This window comes from Arachis stenosperma, chromosome 10 (genome assembly GCF_014773155.1).
Source record: "Arachis stenosperma cultivar V10309 chromosome 10, arast.V10309.gnm1.PFL2, whole genome shotgun sequence".
In the NCBI taxonomy this organism is placed as follows: domain Eukaryota; kingdom Viridiplantae; phylum Streptophyta; class Magnoliopsida; order Fabales; family Fabaceae; genus Arachis; species Arachis stenosperma.
The window spans coordinates 89,609,402-89,633,078 of NC_080386.1; the positions used below are offsets into that span (position 1 = coordinate 89,609,402).

Consider the following 23,677-nt stretch of genomic DNA (forward strand, 5'->3'; position numbering starts at 1 on the left):
ACGGAAAGATCAAGCCATAACAAGCAAAAACTAAGAATCTACAATCAAAAACCAAGAAACTTCAATCAGAAATCTTGAGAGGCATAGGGAACAAATGGCTAAACAAATTGCAGAGATGGGTGAGAAGCAATCAAATGCATCCCCTATTGCTACTCAAGACCACCCAAGGGACAAAGGAAAAGCTACAAAATGGGAGGAGTGCAAAGCAATCACAGTGGGAAGTGAGAAGACTATGAAGAAGGAAGCCATCAATCAAGACAAACACAACAAAGAAGTTCCACAAGAAGAGACAGAGGGGAAAAATAAAGAGGATCAAGAAACCAAAAATGCACAAATTTCAAAGGGATACAAGAACATCCTTGAACCACAACTACAAGAGAAGAGGGAAGGAGTGAATCCTTGTGTCCCCAAACTTCCATACCCTTAGAGGTTTAAAAAAGAAAATGAGGCTAAGCAATACTTAAAATTCCTGGACTTATTCAAGACACTCAACATCAATATTCCTTTCTTGGAAGCACTTGAACAGATGCCACTATATGCCAAATTTATGAAGGAAGTGCTGACAAAGAAAAGATCCCTGAAGGAAGGACAGATTATTGAGATGACAAAGGAATGTAGTGCTATCCTCCAAAGAGAGTTGCCAGAGAAGAAAGATGATCCTGGGAGTTTTTACATACCTTGCACCATAGGAAACATAACAATTGAGAAGTCATTCTGTGACCTCGGTGCAAGCATAAACTTGATGCCTTTGTCTCTAATGAGGAAACTTAAAATTTCTGAGCTGAAGTCCACACAAATAGTTCTCCAAATGGCTGACAAATCCATTAAGCAAGCACTGGGAGTCGTGGAGAATGTGTTGGTAAAAGTGGGAAAATTCTTTCTCCCTGCTGACTTTGTTATCTCAGATATAGAAGAGGACCCTAACACTCCCATCATCCTGGGAAGGCCTTTCCTAGCTACGAGCAGAGCATTGATAGATGTTGAAAAAGGGGAATTGTTGCTGAGAGTGCATGATGAGCACCTAGCATTCCATGTTTTTAAAACCCTGCATGAGCCCACTCAAGAAGAAGATTGTATGAAGGATAAGGCCAGATATCAAAGCTTGAAGGAGGCATTCAATGAGTCAAATCCAAGACCTCTAAATCCACGATTGAAAGAAGTAGAGATAGTGCAACAGACCAAAGAAATCAGGGAGGAACTAAATCCAAAACCCCCAGATGAGAACCTCAACACCCCAAATAAAGAACCACCAAGGCATGAATTATCTTCTGAGAAAGAAAAGAAGAAGAGGTCAAGAGGGTGGAGAAACAAGAAAATCCCTACTGAAGGCTTCTCACCAGGGGATAAAGTGGTGTTAAACACCCAACCAATGAAGGTGTCTCCACAATTATCTGAATACTACACTGTGAACCGAGTCCTTTCACTTGAACACCTAGAGATCATCAAAGAGGAGACTGGAAGGAAGTTCACAGTAAGAGGAGAAAAGCTGAGGCACTATGATTTTCAACCTCCATGATCAAAGAATGAAGGATGTCAAGCTAGTGACATTAAAAGAGCGCTTGTTGGGAGGCAACCCAACATGAGGTAGTTTTCTTTTCATAGCTTTTTCAATAAAAAGGTTGAATAATTGGTATGTATCGCAAGGAGCTAAGTTTGGTGTTCCACATCAAAACAAATTAAGAGAGAATGAAGCATTCTAAGTTTGGTGTTCCACCAAAATCTCACTTAAAAACACATTCTCACTTCCTGCACAAAGCTAGCTCCAAGCAATCAGACAAATCATTCAACCATTTAATTGCTTTCTAGTTTTAGTTTTATAACCTTTAGCAAGGACACAAGATTTTACATATAGTTAACCTGTTGCATCAGAGGAAGTGGCAAGGAATTAAGTTTGGTGTTCCCACACCAAATTAAATCCAAAAGCCACATTCAATTCATGCATACTAACCAGTCACCTAAGGGCTTGAGAAGCAAGCAACTTTTGAGAATTGTGCAGGGAACTAACAACCATTTGAAGATATTATGCATCATAACTCAAAAGGAGCACAACAGAAGGAAGGACAAAAGAACTGCAAACCAATAGGTTGTATCTATACTTAACTACTGCTGTTGAGAAATGCCTTGACTTATGTCTTGCTAAAGTGTTCATCTAGTACAAGTAGAATCACTCTTTGCAATAAGTAAACTAGTCTAAGTGTGTGCTTGTGTGTTTACTTTCACTTAACTAAAAGCATGTTTTGTCCCCTGCATCTTTAATTCAATAAAAGAAATGTTTGGAATGTGAAATGAGTTAGTTCTTTGTTAGACAGAAGTACAATAAAAGTAAGTGGTGGTATGTATGTGTGATTGTATGATAGCTCACTTTTAGTGAATAAGAGAACTAGGCTGTCTTCTTTTAAGTATAAAGTGGCCTACTGTCTATGGAACTCAATCAAATAAAGATCCTTGGTTAGAAAGAAAAACAAAAAGAAAGAAAAGAGGGGAGAAACAGAAATAGCCAAAAGTGGCAGTAGAACAAAAGAAAACAGAAAGAAACAAAGCTGGACACCAATAGCTTGAACCTTAGAATATATGCCTGTGGTGTCTTTGTACTAGGATCTACTTGGATTAGTAAGCTCTTTGGAGTGCATCAACACTCGGTGACTTGGGTTAACTAACCCGGGATCATCAGCTGAAAGTCCACTATCAAGAGCAACTTAACTACAAGACATCTAGTAACCCAAAGAGGTGCTGGGCATCAATGTTTTAAGAAGGAATGTGAGCCAAGTGTCTATAGTGAATAATGTGTCCAGTATAAAGAAAAGAAAATGAACTTGCTACACATGACACTCAAATAAAGCTTATGAACAAAATAATAGCCAAGGATAAAGGAATAATGAGAGGTCATAGCAGTATGTTACTTGAAGCTTGAAGGAGACTTTCTAGGCTTAAGAGTCAATAAGAAGTGAGTGTTTGCATACCCACATAAAACCCCATGAACTACCAATAATACTCTGCTAGCATGAACATCCTCTTCCATTTCATTCTTTCTTCTCAATAAGTCCTTTCTTGCTTGGGGACAAGCAAGTTTTAAGTTTGGTGTTGTGATGACAAGTCATCTTAGCCTAGTTTCACTAGACTTTTTCTTTTGTTTTCAATTGAATTATGCACTTTCTTGAGCCATAAGCAAGCCAATGGGGTAGATTTTCATGTTTCCTTTGATTTAATCAACCATAGATGAATTAATGCAATTTCATGAGGTTTTATGCTATAATTGTCACATATTATGAAAGAATGAATATCTCATGATTTTGAGCATAGCTTTGATGTGTTTGGTTGATTAATGATAGGAGAAGAAAGCTTGGAGAAAGGTTGAAGCAAGAAGGAATGGCTAGGAGGAAGAGAGGACAAAAAGTTTGAGCAAAAGTTTGCCTCAAACTTTAGCTCAAACTTTTGGAATAAGTAAAATGAACCAAGGAGCAAAAAGCTTGACCAAAAGTTTGCCTCAAACTTTTGCGCAAACTTTTGGGAGAAAAGTTTGAGCCAACGTTTGCCTCAAACTTTTTGGCAAACGTTGGCATCACAAAACACACCCTGGAGAGCAAAAGTTTGCGCCAATGTTTGCCTCAAACTTTTTGGCAAACGTTGGCACCATGAACAACACACCCTGGAGAGCAAAAGTTTGCGCCAACGTTTGCCTCAAACTTTTTGGCAAACGTTGGCGCCATGAGTGTGCAAGGGGGAGCCAACGTTTGAGCAAAAGTTTGACCCCAAACTTTGGCCCAAACGTTGGTAGCAGCAAGATAAGCCATCTGGTGTAAAAAGTTTGAGTAAAAGTTTGCCTCAAACTTTTACTCAAACTTTTACTCAAGCTTTCATGATTCCAAACCCGGTTCACTTTGGTTCTTTCTCCAACTCCAAGAGCAATCAACCAAGGCCTTTTTCAACCCAATTCCATCAAGAGCAAAGGCCCAATTCAAGGCTTGAAGACCATTTGAAGAAAGTGTATAAATAGCATAGGATTTAAGTTTTTCGGGGAGCTTTCCCTTTAGTTTTCATAGAGAGTTTCGGAGAGCTTTTGGTGTTAAGTGATTTAGAGTTTCTAAGTCTCGGGGAAGGAGAATTGAATTCCCTTCCTCTCAGTTTTCTTGCTTTCAATTTCAATTGCATTAGCTTGGATCTTGGGTTGGAGAATTGAAGGAATTCTGTTTCAATCTCATCCTCAGATCTCTCTGTTTCATTTTACTGCATAATTGAATTTCCGTTTCTGTTAATTGCTTCTTCTTCTACTTTCTTTGCAATTTACAATTCCTCATTTCCTTTGCAATTGTTTTTGTTGGATCTAGGAAGGCATTGAGATCTAGACTTGGTTATCTAGTCTCTTGGGTCCTGAGATCTGAATTCCAATTTTACATTCCCTGTTTAATGCTTTTCAATCTCATTTACATTTCTGTTTTAAGATCCGATTCGATCCAAGTCATCTTCTACTTCTCTGTTTGTTGCAATTTACTTTTCCTTGTTTAATTTCTGCAAATCCAATTCCCAATTCCCTTTACAATTCAAGCTATTTACATTTCTTGCACTTTAAGATTCTGCAATTTACATTTCTTGCGTTCTAAGTTTCTGCCATTTAATTTCTTGCACTTTAAGATTCAGCACTTTAAATTTCAGTTCTCTTTAATTTCATGCAATTTATCCATTCCCCTTACTTTCTATGCAATTTAAATTCTGCAAATCACAAATCACTCAACCAAATCTTTATTCGCTTGACTAAATCAACCACTAAACTAAAATTGCTCAATCCTTCAATCCCTGTGGGATCGACCTCACTCCCGTGAGTTATTATTACTTGATGCGACCCAGTGCACTTGCCGGTGAGTTTTGTGTCGGATCGTTTTCCGCACATCAAGATAGCTGGATAAAACCAAACAACAGCTCGAACAATTGGAGGAATACAAGATCTGCCACATACCTTGTGAGCAAAATGCTCGAGCTGACGCACTCTCAAAGCTAGCCAGCACCAAACCAGGAGGCAATAATAGAAGCCTCATCCAGGAAATGCTACAGAACCCATCAATCTTGGAAGCAGAAAAAGTCCTAACCATAATGGGCCAAGACCAAGGCTGGATGATTTCCATAATCGACTACCTCAAGTCAGGGGCGCTCCCCCAGAAGAAAAGGAGGCTAAAAAGCTAAAAAGAGAGGCACAGTACTACACCATCATAAACAACACCCTGTATAAAAGAGGGATCTCGGTACCATTACTAAAATGCGTACCTACTTCCCACACAAGGAAAGTATTAGAAGAGGTACACAGCGGCATGTGCGGTAATCATCTCGGAGCACGGGCTCTTGCCAAAAAAAATACTCCGGGCAGGATTTTACTGGCCAACTTTACAAAAAGAATCTACAGAATTCGTAAAGACATGTCCACCATGTCAGAAACATGCCAACTTCCACATTGCCCCACCAGAAGAACTCATCAGCGTGACCGCACCTTGGCCTTTTGTGAAGTGGGGACTCGACCTTCTCGGCCCTTTTCCCCAGGGATCGGGACAAGTTAAATTCCTCATAGTAGTGGTAGATTACTTCACAAAGTGGATCGAGGCAGAACCCTTAGCCAACGTCACTGCCTAGAGAAGCCGGAAGTTCTTATACAGAAACATTGTCACAAGATTCGGGGTCCCACATTCAATAACCACAGACAATGGCACCCAATTCACAGATGCGGGCTTCAGGAAACTAGTAGCCGACTTGAATATAAAGCATCAGTTTACCTCTGTCGAACACCCTCAAGCCAACGGACAGGCTGAAGCCACCAATAAAGTCATATTAGCAGGGTTAAAACGAAGACTACAAAATGCAAAGGGAGCTTGGGCAGAGGAGCTTCCACAAGTCCTATGGGCATATCGAACGACGCCACATTCTACCACAAAGGAATCCCCATTCCAGTTAACATACGGAACGGAGGCAATGATTCCAGTAGAAATTGAGGAAGGATCGCACAGGGCAGTCCATTATAATGAGGGAGCAAACTCCCAACTTCAGAAGGAAGAACTCGACCTACTACCTGAGATCCAGGAAAGAGCTCGGATTAGGGAAGAAGCACTAAAACGTCGAATGGCTTCTAGATACAACCAAAGGGTAGTGCCAAGGAGTTTCACTGAGAACGATCTCATCTTGATCCGAAATGATATAGGAACAACTCAACCCGGAGAGGGAAAGCTGGCAGCCAATTGGAAAGGACCATACCGGGTTATAAAAGTACTCGGGAAGGGCTACTACAGAGTGTCCGAACTTGACGGACGGGAGCTGCCAAGGTCATGGCACGCCTGCAACCTAAGAAGGTACTACAGTTAGAAAGGAGAAAGGATCTCACCAGTGGATGCACTCTTTTTCCTGAAAAGGTTTTTTAATGAGGCACCAGGTCGAGACCTAGACCATACCCAACTTAAGAGGATGAAAAAATTCCCACATGTACATATTTGCATTTTTCTTTGAATAAAATTTATCTAGGTATTCTACAAGATTTCAAGACGCATTATTCTGAAGTATTCATCGTCCGATTATAAAGCTACAGGTCGGCAAAAAGTGAAAAAAATTCACTGCACGACCACGATAAAGACAAATCGTCCGATAAAGGTGAAAACGCGATTCACCCAAAGGACGAGCTCGATATGCCAACCACTTTCTACAAATCGGCAAAGATGAACACAGAATAATGTAAGAAGTTATCGAAAGCAATCTAGAAAAGAACTTGACGAGGTCTTACGGATAGCTAATATAATAACTTAATAAGGCTGGCCGACATCAAAAAGTCGGACCAAGTCAAACAAAGTTATCAGCGAATCCCTAGAAAAAGGTATGGCCAACCCTATTAAAGAGGAATTGCTATAACTTAGAAGAGATCGACCTAATGAAGTCGGTCTCCTACAAAGATAAGTTATAAAAGTAATCCCTAAAAGAGACCTGACAAAGGTCTAAGAAAGAGGATTACAAAAATAACTTAGAAAAGATCGACCTAACGAAGTCGGTCTCCTACAAAGATAAGTTATAAAAGTAATCCCTGAAAGAGACCTGACAAAGGTCCAAGAAAGAGGATTACAAAAATAACTTAGAAAAGATCGACCTAACGAAGTCGGTCTCCTACAAAGATAAGTTATAAAAGTAATCCCTGAAAGAGACCTGACAAAGGTCAAAGAAAGAGGATTACAAAAATAACTTAGAAAAGATCGACCTGACGAAGTCAGTCTCCTACAAAGATAAGTTATAAAGTAATCCCTGAAAGAGACCTGACAAAGGTCCAAGAAAGAGGATCACAAAAATAACTTAGAAGAGATCGACCTGACGAAGTCGGTCTCCTACAAAGATAAGTTATAAAGTAATCCCTGAAAGAGACCTAACAGAGGTCCAAGAAAGAGGATGACAAAAATAACTCATAAAGGGACCAACGCGAAGAAGCTGGCTATGAAGCACTAAAATACAAAGCAATGGCGAAAAAACTAGGAAACACGTCGGACCCACACAACCACATTCTCAAAGGATCCATGCTACAAGCAATGAGTGCAAAGCAATCCAAAGAGGCCAAGAAACAAAATGCAAAGATCCGAAAAGGATGTTACGACAAAGAAAGCATAAATGCGAAGCTTCAAAAAGCCACCATAATCAACCTCAAAAAGCGGCTTTTTGTTTTTCAAAAATAAAGTTACCAGGCAGGCAACTTAAAAATGTCAAACGAGAAATAGAAAAATAAAGAGTTCAAAAAGCCCACACATTAGGCCATCTACACAAAAAGTTATAAAAAGTTTCCACAAAACGCCCACAAGTCGGGCCAACTACAAATCAACAGAAGTTTTCTCGGCAGCATCGGGAGCTTTCTCGGTGGCATCAGAATCAGGAGAAGGAGGGCGAGCTTGAATAGGCACAGCGTCAACAGTTCCATCATCCCGGTTCAGGATTTGGCAATCCGGATCAGCTGTAACAGGAGAAACCGAGGAGGTTGACACTTTGAGAGAAGGAACTAGAGGAGGGTCAGCATCATCATCATCTTGGTCGTCAGGGACAATCTTTCCATCCCTCACCACATTGTCCAAACTTACAAGAGACAGGTCGGCATCAGATACAACAACGCGAAACTGCTCCATCAGTTTCTCGGAGGCAGCAGTTACGCTACCCACAAGATGATCCTGAAGCTCACCATAATCAGCCCGAGCAGTCTCCAACTCACTCTGAAGGCGCATGATTTCTCTATAAGCTAAGACATAGCTGTCCTTATGCTTCAGGGCCATGTCTTCAGCCAGCCTCAAAGAAGCAGCAAGGGTGATAGAACTAGCTTTTTCACCCTCCAGCTCCTTCTCCACCTTTGCCAACTTCACCTCCAACTCCTCCTTCAGGCCCTTGATATCGATTAAACTCCGACTTAGCCTCCTCCATAAAAGACTTGGTGGCATGAATCGGAATCCCCTGAACTGTCCGGAAAATAGCCGCACTCATATGAGCCATCTTTACACTATTCTTGGCCATAAAATACAGGTGCTGAAGGAGAGACACATCGTCCATGGAAAGTCCACCATAGGGAGCAATTTGCTGATCAATAAATTCAACGGCATCAAAGTCGGGGGCATCCAGATTGAAGGGTTCAATGGTTTTTTGCTTTTTGTTAGGAGGGGGACCAGAAGCTGCAGTAGATGATTGGGGAGGATCAACTAGGCGGACCCGAGGAACAGGAATTGCTTTCCTCGGTCCAGGGGAACTCGGTATAGGAGGCTTCAAAGGAATCTGAGAAGATCCCTCTCCGGCCGCCTCGGCCGAGATGTTCAGAGCAGCAGTGGCCTTCTTCGCCTTTTTAAAGGCCTTCAAAGAATCAGTATTTTTCGACATCTCTGCAAACATAGCAACAGCCAAGAGTTACAAATGTAATGTAGAGAAAGGAAAAACAAGTATAAAAGCAAAGCCAAACAAAATACCCAGAACAGTTCGAACCAAGGAAGGATCATTCAAAAATCTCTTCGTATCAAGATGAGGTGGTTTCCCCCGAAGATCCTCGAGGACAACCACAAAAGCACGTTCAACGTCATCTAGCATCTCCCAAGTGTAGCGAGATACTCGTACATCTTTTTGCCACTCTAGGGGGAAGGAGGGCTCGTCGTTTTCATCAAGAAAAAAGGGGCGGACTCCCTCCACAGCTCGAACTTTGAAAAAGTAGTTCTTAAAGTCCTTAAAAGACTCATCATACATAGCAAACACTTTGTGCCCCTGGGCGGACCGAAAAGAAACCCAAGAAGCTTTCTTTTTTGAGGAACCACCAGGCTTGGCGGAAACAAACAAATAAAGGAACAAAGTCTGGGAAGGAGTTACATCTAGTTCACGGCAGAGAAGTTGAAAAATCTTAATAAAACCCCAGGAATTGGGGTGAAGCTGGGAAGGAGCAATATTACACGACCACAGCAGGTCGGTCTCAAAGGCGGTAAAAGGAAAAAAAACGTTCAACTGACTGAAAAAGTACTCGTAAGCATAAAAGAAGGGACGCTCTCCCTCGACAGAAGTCAGAAAGCAAACCCTCTCGTCAGAGTCAGGGGCAACAAGCTCATAATCCTCCTCACGAGCATTGTTACCACAAATCCTATGGCGCTTCCTCAGTTTAGCACAGAACTCGACATCCACAATAGAAACACACAACAAGACAAGGGAGTTCAGCCAGTCGAACATCCCCTCGGGAACTCTGGAAGGCATCTCTACGATGTTATTGCGAGAAGACATAGGGCCAACTAATCCTACAAGGAAGAAAAGAAGACGGGGTTACTAAAAACATCTCGGAGAAGGTAGAAAGCAAACTTAAATATCATACAGACGAGGCATGCAGAAAAGGAAAACCCCAAGACTCAAACCAAAAGTCTTGGGGCATCCTTTGGAGGCAGCAACAACAAAGCAAGATCCCTGGGAAAAACCTACACCCCAACGTCTCTCGAAAACAAGGAAACAAGGCCTAAAGCAACAAGCATTTCGTCCAGCAAGATAAAAAACGCAAAAGTCATTAAAGCAACTATCTTTCTACAGTCTACCAGCAAAAGCACTGTCAATGTCAACAATGCCAGACAGAACAACACCAAAGATACAACCTTTTCCAGAATTAGGCAAAAAACACCATCAAAAGTACAAACAGGAAAGGCAATGACAAGCGAAAACCCTAAAAGGCATTAAGCAAAAAGCGATCATACAGAAAATGAAAGCAGCTCCAAAACACACGGCGATAAACAGGCACGACAAATGCAAAAAGATTCAAGTTTTTCAAACAAGCATGCAAGCAAAACCAAAACTTTATCATAAACCGAAGGTCAAAAAGTAAAAGAAGTAAGGAAACGGAAAGTAGAAACCAAACCTGGAAAGTTCTGAAGAAAATGGAAAGCTGGGGCAGGAAAACGTCTCTCAAAGGAAGCACCAACGGAGTACCAAAACGAAACGGCGTAGAGGAAGAGTAAGGCAAAACAGAGCAAACACAGAGGAAAAGTTAAAAACGGGAGAAGAGAAGAAATGCGAGGAAGTTACGAAATGCGTGAAGAAGAAAAACCGTTTCTAGGTTTTCAAAATCAAAATAAAAAGGCCTAGGAGAAACGGGGCAATTAATGTTAAAATAAAGGCATTAAACCCTCGCACGTTTCCAAAGCGCCGATATAAAAGCGCGCGCTCTTAGAAGAAAATGTTCTACATTCAAACACTTCTACAAGGGGAGTCGACAAAAATGCTTGAGCTCGGCCTCAAGAAGGACCGAAGTCTAGGACTCGACCTCAGGAAAGAAGACCGAGCTCAAGCAGGGGCACTGTTCATACCCTGGGTCGAGCTATCCGACCTGGGATGATTGAAGATAAAGCGACCGACCTCTTCAGGTCAGACTATCCGACCTCTTCTCAGAGAGCTCGGCCAAATCGATAAGAGAGCCCAGTAAAGGGCCCAAATGGAGGAACACGACCCAAATCCTAAGATGGCCTAAGCCTATAGAGATAAGGGCGGTTCCGCTGAAGATACGCTGACCTCAACCCTAAAGATAAAGATAAGATAAGATAACTAACTTATCTTATCCAACAAAGGTCACGTCTCAACACTATAAATACACTGGAGCACCCAGGTATAACTCAGACTCTGATTCTACTCAATACCTGCTTAATACCATTGCAAACTTAATCATCGGAGTCCCTTGCAGGTACCCCCCACCCTCCGGGGACGAAGGATCAGCACTGTCACCCAGTCCAACAAGTTGGACACAACAGCTCCGACCAGCACAGAAGATCTCGTCCGAGATCGACCTACAGTTTCAGGTAACTCTCGGAACAGTCATCACAATTATATTGGCAAACGCCAACCTCCACCGTACATTAATTGATCAAGGAAGCTCCGCCGATATTCTATTCAAAACTGCCTTCGACAAGCTCGGCTTAGAAGAAAAAGAGCTAAAAGCATACCCGAACAGCCTGTTCGGACTTGGGGACACCCCAATACAGCCACTAGGATACGTATCGTTACACACAACCTTTGGAAAGGGGAAACAATCCAGAACACTTAAGATAGACTATATCGTGGTCGACGTAAGCTCAGCCTACAATGCCTTAATAGGTCGGACGACGTTAAATCAACTCGAAGCAATAGTTTCAACTCCACATCTATGTATGAAATTCCCAACTACAGAAGGGATAGCTACAATAAAAGCAGATCAAAAGATGGCGCGTCGCTGTTATAACGAAAGTCTAAATCTCTGAGGCGAAGGAGGAGAGTTCCACACAATCGAACTCGGCGGAGATCAGAGACGAGAAGAACTCCGCCCACGATCCGAAGGAGAAATAGAAAGAGTTCAGATCGGAGATACCTCGGACAAAACAACTAATATTGGCACGATCCTAAAAGGAGACGCAAAAGAATCACTAATATGGTTTCTACGAGATAATGTTGATCTCTTCGCATGGAAAGCTGCCAACATGCCAAGCATAGATCCCGAACTAATGAGCCACAAGCTGGCAGTCTACCTGGGATCCCAGCCGGTACAACAAAGACGAAGAAAACTCGGGCCAAAACGGTCTCAGGCTGTAGAAGAACAAGTACAAGCACTACTAGAGGCAGGATTCATAAGAGAAGTTAAATACCCACTATGGCTAGCAAATGTCGTCTTGGTGAAAAAGTCAAATGGGAAGTGGCGAATGTGCACTGACTACACTGACCTCAACAAAGCCTGCCCAAAAGACCCTTATCCACTCCCAAGCATCGACGCTCTAGTAGATGCCTCATCAGGATATAAGTATCTCTCGTTCATGGACGCATACTCAGGGTACAACCAGATCCCAATGTATCCACCGGATCAAGAAAAAACCTCGTTTCTCACACCAAAAGCGAATTATTGCTACATCGTAATGCCTTTCGGCCTTAAAAACGCGGGAGTGATGAGCGGATAATTTATACGCTTTTTGGCATTGTTTTTAGGTAGTTTTTAGTAAGTTTAAGCTACTTTTAGGGATGTTTTCATTAGTTTTTATGTTAAATTCACATTTCTGGACTTTACTATGAGTTTGTGTGTTTTTCTGTGATTTCAGGTAAATTCTGGCTGAAATTGAGGGATTTGAGCAAAACTCTGAAAAAGGCTGACAAAAGGACTGCTGATGCTGTTGGAATCTGACCTCCCTGCACTCGAAATGGATTTTCTGGAGTTACAGAACTCCAATTGGCACGTTCTTAACGGTGTTGGAAAGTAGACATCCAGGGCTTTCCAGCAATATATAATAGTCCATACTTTATTCGGAAATTGACGACGTAACTTGGCGTTGAACGCCAAGTACATGCTGCTGTCTGGAGTTAAACGCCAGAAAAACGTCATGATCCGGAGTTGAACGCCCAAAACACGTCATAACTCGGAGTTCAACTCCAAGAGAAGCCTCAGCTCGTGGATAGATCAAGCTCAGCCCAAACATACACCAAGTGGGCCCCGGAAGTGGATTTATGCATCAATTACTTACTCATGTAAACCCTAGGAGCTAGTTTATTATAAATAGAACATTTAACTAATGTATTTGACATCTTGGGGACGATTAGTTCTCAGATCATGGGGGCTGGCCATTCGGCCATGCCTGAACCTTTTACTTATGTGTTTTCAACGGTGGAGTTTCTGCACACCATAGATTAAGGGTGTGGAGCTCTGCTGTACCTCAAGTATTAATGCAATTCTATTTTCTTTCATTCAATTCTCTCTTATTCTTATTCCAAGATATTCATTCGCACCCAAGAACATGATGAATGTGATGATTATGTGACGCTCATCATCATTCTCACCTATGAACGCGCGTGATTGACAACCACTTCCGTTCTACATGCAACCAAGCTTGAATGTGTATCTCTTAGATTCCCCAACAGAATCTTCGTGGTATAAGCTAGATAGATGGCGGCATTCATGAGGATCCGGAAAGTCTCACCTTGTCTGTGGTATTCCGAGTAGGATCCTGGGAATCCGGAAAGTCTAACCTTGTCTGTGGTATTCCGAGTAGGATTCCGGTAATGAATGACTGTGACGTGCTTCAGACTCGCAAGTGCTGGGCGTTAGTGACAGACGCAAAAGAATCAAGGGATTCTATTCCAGTAGGCGCGGGAACCAACCAGTGATTAGCCGTGCTGTGACAGAGCGCGTGAGCGTAGTTTTCACTGCGAGGATGGGATGTAGCCTTCGGCCAGTGTGATGCCTCCAGACGATTAGCCATGCGAGTGACAGCCGCAGAGGACCATTTTCCCGAGAGGATTGAAAGTAGCCATCGTCGAACGGTGAACCCCTATACACAGCTTGCCATGGAAAGGAGTAAGAAGGATTGAGTTGAAGCAGTAGGAAAGCAGGCGTCCTTGAGCCATACAGTATCTCCATGCACTTATCTGAAATTCCCACCAATGAATCTGCATAAGTATCCCTTCTATTATTTCTATTTTATTATTTCTATTTTCGAAACCATAAACAAATTTTATCTGCCTAACTGAGATTTACAAGGTGACCATAGCTTGCTTCATACCAACAATCTCTGTGGGATCGACCCTTACTCACGTAAGGTTTATTACTTGGACGACCCAGTACACTTGCTGGTTAGTTGAACGGAGTTGTGTTCACTCGTGCCAATTTCAAATTCCATAATTTTACAATGAGTACAACTTAAAGAACATGGATCACAATTTCGTCCACCAAGTTTTTGGCGCCGTTGCCGGGGATTGTTCGAGTATGGACAACTGACGGTTCATCTTGTTGCTCAGATTAGGTAATTTTCTTTTCAAAAATCTTTTTCAAAATTTTTCTTTTATTTTTCGTTTTTCTAAACTTTATTTTCGAAAAAAAATTTAATAAAAATCCAAAAAAAATAATAAAATCATAAAAATCAAAAATATTTTGTGTTTCTTGTTTGAGTCTTAAGTCAATTTTTAAGTTTGGTGTCAATTGCATGCTTTAAAAATCTTTTCTTGCATTTTTCGAAAATTCATGCATTCATGGTATTCTTCATGATCTTCAAGTTGTTCTTGGTAAGTCTTCTTGTTTGATCTTGATGTTTTCTTGTTTTGTGTTGTTTGTTGTTTTTCATGTGCATTTTTGCATTCATATCTTCCATGCATTAAAGATTTCTAAGTTTGGTGTCTTGCATGTTTTCTTTGCATCAAAAATTTTTCAAAATTATGTTCTTGATGTTCATCATGATCTTCAAAGTGTTCTTGGTGTTCATCTTGACATTCATAGCATTCTTGCATGCATTCATGGTTTTGATCTAAAAATTTCATGCATTGAGTATTTTTGTCGTTTTTCTCTCTTATAATTAAAAATTCAAAAATCAAAAAAATATCTTTTCCTTATTTCCCTCCAAATTTTCGAAATTTTGGGTTGACTTGGTCAAAAATTTTTAAAAATTAGTTGTTTCTTACAAGTCAAGTAAAAATTTCAATTTTAAAAATCTTATCTTTTTAAAATCTTTTTCAAAAATCATATCTTTTTCATTGTTTCTATTTTTCGAAAATTTCAAAAACATTTTTCAAATTATTTTTCAAAAATCTTTTTCTTAGCTTTTATATCTAATTTTCGAAAATTAGCTAACAATTAATGTGATTGGTTCAAAAATTTGAAGTTTGTTACTTTCTTGTTAAGAAAGGTTCAATCTTTAAATTCTAGAATCTTATCTTGTAGTTTCTTGTTAGTTAAGTCATTTTAAAAATTAAATCTTTTTCAAAATATCTTTTTCTTAAAACTTTTATCTTATCTTTTTACCTTATCCTTTTCAAAATTTTATATTTTCCAAAATTCGATTTCAAAAAAATCTTATCTAACTTACTATCTTCTTATCTTTTTCAATTTTGATTTCAAATCTTTTTCAATCAACTAACTAACTTCTTGTTTGTGTCTTATCTTTTTCAAAACCACCTAACTACTTTTCCCTCTCTAATTTTCGAAAATATCTCACCCCTTTTTCAAAAGTTCTTTTTAATTAATTAATTGTTTCATGTTTTAATTTTAATTACATTTTATCTCTAATTTTCGAAAATCACTAACCCCTTTTCAAAAATTATTTTCGAAATATCCCTTCTCTTTTCTTCTTCTATTTAATTATTTAATTACTAACACTTCTCTCCACCTCTCTTCATCCAAAAATCCGAATCTCCCTCTTCATTCTTCTACCCCTTCTTTTTCTACTAACATAAAGGAATCTCTATATTGTGACATAGAGGATTCCTCTTCTTTTCTTGTTTTCTTCTCTTTCATATGAGCAGGAACAAGGATAAAGACACTCTTGTTGAAATTGATCCAGAACCTGAAAGGACTCTGAAGAGAAAATTAAGAGAAGCTAAATTACAACAATCCAGAAACAACCTTTCAGAAATTTTCGAACAAGAGAAGGAGATGGCAGCCGAAAATAATAATAATGCAAGGAGAATGCTTGGTGACTTCACAAAGCCAACGTCCAAGTTTGATGGAAGAAGCATCTCCATCCCTGCCATTGGAGCCAATAACTTTGAGCTGAAACCTCAGCTAGTTGCCTTGATGCAATAAAACTGCAAGTTTTATGGACTTCCATCTGAAGATCCCTATCAGTTCTTAACTGAGTTCTTGCAGATCTGTGAGACTGTAAAAACGAATGGAGTTGATCCTGAAATCTACAGACTCATGCTTTTCCCTTTTGCTGTAAGAGACAGAGCTAGAGTATGGTTAGATTCACAACCCAAGGATAGCCTGGACTCCTGGGATAAGCTGGTCACTGCCTTCTTGGATAAATTCTTTCCTCCTCAAAAGCTGAGCAAGCTGAGAGTGGATGTTCAAACCTTCAAACAAAAAGATGGTGAATCCCTCTATGAAGCTTGGGAAAGATACAAGCAGCTGACCAAAAGATGTCCATCTGACATGTTCTCAGAATGGACCATATTAGATATATTCTATTATGGTCTCTCTGAATTTTCGAAAATGTCATTGGACCATTCTGCAGGTGGATCTATTCACCTGAAGAAAACGCTTGAAGAGGCTCAAGAACTCATTGACATGGTTGCAAACAACCAATTCATGTACACTTCTGAGAGGAATTCCGTGAACAATGGGATACCTCAGAAGAAAGGAGTTCTTGAAATTGATACTCTGAATGCCATATTGGCTCAGAACAAAGTGTTGACTCAACAGGTCAACATGATCTCTCAAAATCTGAATGGATGGCAACATGCATCCAACAATACTAGAGAGACAGCTTCTGAAGAAGCTTATGATCCTGAGAACCCTGCCATGGCAGAGGTTAATTACATAGGTGAACCTTATGGAAACACCTATAACTCATCATGGAGAAATCATCCAAATTTCTCATGGAAGGATCAACAAAAGCCTCAACAAGGCTTTAACAATGGTGGACACAACAGGCTGGGCAATAGCAAGCCATATCCATCATCTTCTCAGCAACAGACAGAGAATTCTGAACAAAACACCTCTAATTTAGCCAATATAGTCTCTGATCTGTCAAAAGCCACCTTCAGTTTCATGAGTGAAACAAGATCCTCCATCAGAAATCTGGAGGCACAAGTGGGCCAGCTGAGTAAGAAAGTCATTGAAACTCCTCCCAGTATTCTCCCAAGCAATACAGAAGAGAATCTAAAAGGAGAGTGCAAAGCCATTGACATAGTCAATATGGCCGAATGCACAAGGGAGGAGGAGGACGAAAATCCTAGTGAGAAAGACATCCTGGGACGTTCCTCAAGCAAGAAGGAGTTTCCTATTAAGGATCCAAAGAAATCTGAGGCTCATACAGAGACCATAGAGATTCCATTGAATCTCCTTCTGCCATTCATGAGCTCTGAAGACTATTCATCTTCTGAAGAGGATGAAGATGTAACTGGAGAGAAAGTTACTCAATATTTAGGAGCTATCATGAAGCTGAATGCCAAGTTGTTTGGTAATGAGACTTGGGAAAGTGAACCTCCCTTGCTCATTAATGAACTAGATACTTGGATTCAGAAAACTCTACCTCAAAAGAAACAAGATCCTGGCAAGTTCTTAATACCTTGTACCATAGGCACCATGATCTTTGAAAAAGCTCTGTGTGACCAGGGGTCAGGGATAAATCTAATGCCACTCTCTGTAATGGAAAAGCTGGGGATTATTGAGGTACAACCTGCCTTGTTCTCATTGCAACTGGCAGACAAGTCATTGAGACAAGCTTATGGAATAGTAGAGGACGTGTTAGTAAAGGTTGAAGGCCTTTACATCCCTGCTGATTTCATAATCTTAGACACTAGGAAGGAAGAGGATGATTGCATCATCCTTGGAAGACCTTTCCTAGCCACAGCAGGAGCTGTGATAGACGTCAACAGAGGTGAATTAGTCCTTCAATTGAATGGGGACTACCTTGTGTTTAAGGCACATGGCTGGTGCACGAAATTGTGATCAATACTTTTCAAAACATAAACAATCCCTAGTAATGGCTCCAAAGACTTGGTGCTCAATACCATGGCATAAACACAACTTCGCACAACTAACCAGCAAGTGCACTGGGTCGTCCAAGTAATAAACCTTACGCGAGTAAGGGTCGATCCCACGGAGATTGGTGGTATGAAGCAAGCTATGGTCACCTTGTAAATCTCAGTCAGGCAGACTCAATTGGGTATAGATGATGAATAAAGCATAAAGATAAAGATAGAGATACTTATGTATATCATTGGTGAGAGCTTCAGATAAGCGTATGAAGATGCCTTCCCTTCCGTCTCTCTGCTTTCCTACTGTCTTCATCCAATCCTTCTTACTCCTTTCCATGGCAAGCTCATGTAGGGTTTCACCGTTGTCAGCGGCTACCTCCCATCCTCTCAGTGAAAATACGTCCCTGATGCTCTGTCACAGCATAGGCTAATCATCTGTCGGTTCTCGGTCCGGCCGGAATAGAATCCAGTGATTCTTTTGCGTCTGTCACTAACGCCCCGCCTTTCGGAGTTTGAAGCACGTCACAGTCATTCAATCATTGAATCCTACTCAGAATACCACAGACAAGGTTAGACCTTCCGGATTCTCTTGAATGCCGCCATCAGTTCTCGCCTATACCACGAAGACTCTGATCTCACGGAATGGCTGGCTCGTTTGTCAGGCGAGCACTCGGTTGTCAGGCGATCAACCATGCATCATGCAATCAGAAATCCAAGAGATAAACACTAGGGCCTCGAATGCTTGTAGAACAAGAATGGTTGTCAGTCACCTTGTTCATAGGTGAGAATGATGATGAGTGTCACAGATCATCACATTCATCAAGTTGAAGAACAAGTGATATCTTGGACAAAGAACAAGCGGAATTGAATAGAAGAACAATAGTAATTGCATTAATACTCGAGGTACAGCAGAGCTCCACACCTTAATCTATGGTGTGTAGAAACTCCACCGTTGAAAATACATAAGAACAAGGTCTAGGCATGGCCGAATGGCCAGCCTCCCAAATGATCTAAGATAGCATAAAATTAGAAGATAGCTACCAAGATGTCTAATACAATAGTAGAAAGGTCCTACTTATAGAAAACTAATAGCCTAGGGTGTACAAAGATGAGTAAATGACATAAAAATCCACTTCCGGGCCCACTTGGTGTGTGCTTGGGCTGAGCAATGAAGCATTTTCGTGTAGAGACTTGTCTTGGAGTTAAACGCCAGCTTTTATGCCAGTTTGGGCGTTTAACTCCCATTTAGGTGCCAGTTCCGGCGTTTAACGCTGGAATTTCTTGAGGTGACTTTGAACGCCGGTTTGGGCCATCAAATCTTGGGCAAAGTATGGACTATTATATATTGCTGGAAAGCCCAGGATGTCTACTTTCCAACGCCGTTGAGAGCGCGCCAATTGGGCTTCTGTAGCTCCAGAAAATCCACTTCGAGTGCAGGGAGGTCAGAATCCAACAGCATCTGCAGTCCTTTTCAGTCTCTAAACCAGATTTTTGCTCAGGTCCCTCAATTTCAGCCAGAAAATACCTGAAATCACAGAAAAACACACAAACTCATAGTAAAGTCCAGAAAAGTGAATTTTAACTAAAAACTAATAAAAATATAATAAAAACTCAACTAAAACTACTAAAAACATACTAAAAACAATGCCAAAAAGCGTACAAATTATCCGCTCATCACAACACCAAACTTAAATTGTTGCTTGTCCCCAAGCAACTGAAAATTAAATAGGATAAAAAGAAGAGAATATACTATAGACTCCAAATTATCAATGAAACTTAGCTCCAAATTAGATGAGCGGGACTAGTAGCTTTTTGCCTCCGAACAGTTTTGGCATCTCACTTTATCCTTTGAAATTCAGAATGATTGGCTTCTTTAGGAACTCAGAATCCAGATAGTGTTATTGATTCTCTTAGTTAAGTATGATGATTCTTGAACACAGCTACTTATTGAGTCTTGGCCGTGGCCCAAAGCACTCTGTCTTCCAGTATTACCACCGGATACATACATGCCACAGACACATAATTGGGTGAACCTTTTCAGATTGTGACTCAGCTTTGCTAGAGTCCCCAATTAGAGGTGTCCAAGGTTCTTAAGCACACTCTTTTTGCCTTGGATCACAACTTTATTTCTTTCTTTTTCTTTTTCTCCCCTTTTTTTTTTCTTTTTCTTTTTCTCTTTTTTTTTCGCCTCTTTTTTTTTTTTGTATTCACTGCTTTTTCTTGCTTCAAGAATCATTTTTATGATTTTTCAGATCCTCAGTAACATGTCTCCTTTTTCATCATTCTTTCAAGAGCCAACAATTTTAACATTCATGAACCACAAATTCAAAAGACATATGCACTGTTCAAGCATACATTCAGAGAACAAAAGTGTTGCCACCACATCAAACTAATTAAGCTAGTTTTAAAGATAAATTTGAAATCCTGTACTTCTTGTTCTTTTGTAATAAAAACAGTTTTCATTTAAGAAAGGTGATGGATTCATATTCATAGCTTTAAGGCATAGACACTAAGACACTAATGATCATAAGACACAAACATGGATAAATATAAAGCATAATTTTCGAAAAATAGAAAAGCAAAGAACAAGGAGATTAAAGAACGGGTCCACCTTAGTGATGGCGGCTTGTTCTTCCTCTTGAAGGTCTTATGGAGTGCTTGTGCTCCTCAATGTCTCTTCCTTGTCTTTGTTGCTCCTCTCTCATGATTCTTTGATCTTCTCTAATTTCATGGAGGAGAATGGAGTGTTCTTGGTGCTCCACCCTTAGTTGTCCCATGTTGGAACTCAATTCTCCTAGGGAGGTGTTGATTTGATCCCAATAGTCTTGTGGAGGAAAGTGCATCCCTTGAGGTATCTCAGGGATCTCTTGATGAGAGGGGTCTCTTGTTTGCTCCATCCTTCTCTTAGTGATGGGCTTGAGGTCATGCCTTCTCAGTTGAACCGGCTTTGGATGCCATAAATGGTTATGGAAAAACAAAAAGCAATGCTTTTTCCACACCAAACTTAAAAGGTTTGCTCGTCCTCGAGCAAAAGAAGAAAGAAGAGAGTAGAAGAAGAAGAAATGAGGAAGAAGGGAGTGGCTTTGTGTTTCGGCCATAGAGGGGGAGAAGTGGTGTTTAGGTGGTGTGAAAATGAAGGAGTTAAGAAGGGTTTATGGGGAAGAGGTATTGAGGTAATTGGTGAATGGGTGAAGAAGAAGAGAGAGTGTGGTGGGTTGGTGGGGATCCTGTGGGGTCCACAGATCCTGAGGTTTCAAGGAAAAGTCATCCCTGCACCAAATGGCACTCAAAATCACGTTTTGAGCCATTTCTGGCGTTAAACGCCGGGCTGATGCCCATTCCTGGCGTTTAACGCCAGGTTCTTGCCCTTTTCTGGCGTTTAACGCCAGTCTGGTGCCCCTTTCTGGCGTTAAACGCCCAGAATGGTGCCAGACTGGGCGTTAAACGCCCAACTGCTAGCCTCACTGGCGTTTAAACGCCAGTGAGTTCTTCCTCCAGGGTGTGCTGTTTTTCTTCCTGTTTTTCAGTCTGTTTTTGCTTTTTCAATTGATTTTGTGTCTTCTTATGATCATCAACCTACAAAATAGGATAAAATAGCAAAGGAAAATATATAAAATATAACATTGGGTTTCCTCCCAACAAGCGCTTCTTTAATGTCAGTAGCTTGACAGATGGCTCTCAATGAGCCTCACAGATACTCAGAGCAATGTTGGAACCTCCCAACACCAAACTTAGAGTTTGAATGTGGGGGTTCAACACCAAACTTAGAGTTTGGTTGTGGCCTCCCAACACCAAACTTAGAGTTTGACTGTGGGGGCTCTGTTTGTCTCTGATTTGAGAGAAGCTCTTCATGCTTCCTCTCCATGGTGACAGAGGGATATCCTTGAGTCTTAAACACATAGGATTTTTCATTCACTTGAATGATCAGTTCACCTCCATCAACATCAATCACAGCCTTTGCTGTGGCTAGGAAGGGTCTGCCAAGGATGATGGATTCATCCATGCACTTCCCAGTCTCTAGGACTATGAAATCAGTAGGGATGTAATGGTCTTCAACTTTTACCAAAACATTCTCTACAAGTCCATGAGCTTGTTTTCTTGAGTTGTCTGCCATCTCTAGTGAGATTCTTGCAGCTTGTACCTCAAAGATCCCTAGCTTCTCCATTACAGAGAAAGGCATGAGGTTTACACTTGACCCTAAGTCACACAGAGCCTTCTTGAAGGTCATGGTGCCTATGGTACAAGGTATTGAAAACTTCCCAGGATCTTGTCTCTTTTGAGGTAATTTCTGCCTAGACAAGTCATCCAGTTCTTTGGTGAGCAAAGGAGGTTCATCCTCCCAAGTCTCATTTCTAAATAACTTGTCATTTAGCTTCATGATTGCTCCAAGGTATTTAGCAACTTGCTCTTCAGTGACATACTCATCCTCTTCAGAGGAGGAATACTCATCAGAGCTCATGAAAGGCAGAAGTAAGTCCAATGGAATCTCTATGGTCTCATTTTGAGCCTCAGATTCCCATGGTTCCTCATTGGAGAACTCTGTGGAGGCTAGTGCACGCCCACTGAGGTCTTCCTCAGTGGCGTTCACCTCCTCTCCTTCCTCTCCAAATTCGGCCATGTTGATGGCCTTGCACTCTCCTTTTGGATTTTCTTCTGTGTTGCTTGGAAGAGTGCTTGGAGGGAGTTCAGTAACTTTCTTGCTCAGCTGTCCCACTTGTGCCTCCAAATTCCTAATGGAGGACCTTGTTTCAGTCATGAAACTTTGAGTGGTTTTGATTAGATCAGAGACCATGGTTGCTAAGTCAGAGGGGTTCTGCTTAGAATTCTCTGTCTGTTGCTAAGAAGATGATGGAAAAGGCTTGCCATTGCTAAACCTGTTTCTTCCACCATTATTGTTGAAACCTTGTTGAGGTCTCTCTTGATTCTTCCATGAGAAATTTGGGTGATTTCTCCATGAAGAATTATAGGTGTTTCCATAGGGTTCTCCTAAGTAATTCACCTCTTCCATTGAAGGGTTCTCAGGATCATAAGCTTCTTCTTTAGATGAAGCATCCTTAGTACTGCTTGGTGCATTTTGCATTCCAGACAGACTTTGAGAAATCAAATTGACTTGTTGAGTCAATATTTTATTCTGAGCCAAAATGGCATTCAGAGTATCAATCTCAAGAACTCCTTTCTTCTGACTTGTCCCATTGTTCACAGGATTCCTTTCAAAAGTGTACATGAGTTGGTTATTTGCAACCATTTCAATGAGTTCTTGAGCCTTTGTAGGCGTCTTCTTTATATGAAGAGATCCTCCAGCAGAGCTATCCAAAGACATCTTGGATAGTTCAGAGAGACCATCATAGAAAATACCTATGATGCTCCATTCAGAAAGCATGTCAGAGGGACATTTTCTGATCAATTGTTTGTATCTTTCCCAAGCTTCATAGAGGGATTCTCCATCCTTCTGTCTGAAGGTTTGGACTTCCACTCTAATCTTACTCAATTTTTGAGGTGGAAAGAACTTTGCCAAGAAGGCATTGACTAGCTTTTCCCATGAGTCTAGACTTTCTTTAGGTTGTGAGTCCAACCAAGTCCTAGCTCTGTCTCTTACAGCAAAAGGGAATAGCATCAGTCTGTAGACCTCAGGGTCAACCCCATTAGTCTTGACTGTGTCACAGATTTGCAAGAATTCAGCTAAAAACTGATGAGGATCTTCCAATGGAAGTCCATGGAACTTGCAATTCCATTGCATTAGAGAAACTAATTGAGGCTT

The 23,677-nt window shown here is 40.8% G+C and overlaps 1 non-coding gene across 1 annotated transcript; it reads left to right on the plus strand.

The window, feature by feature from the left end:
* The first annotated feature begins 23,292 nt into the window (after window positions 1–23,292).
* LOC130959122 (small nucleolar RNA R71) lies at window positions 23,293–23,401 on the plus strand. The gene has a single exon (XR_009078217.1). It is a non-coding gene; the product is annotated as a small nucleolar RNA R71 (small nucleolar RNA).
* Window positions 23,402–23,677: the final 276 nt, after the last annotated feature.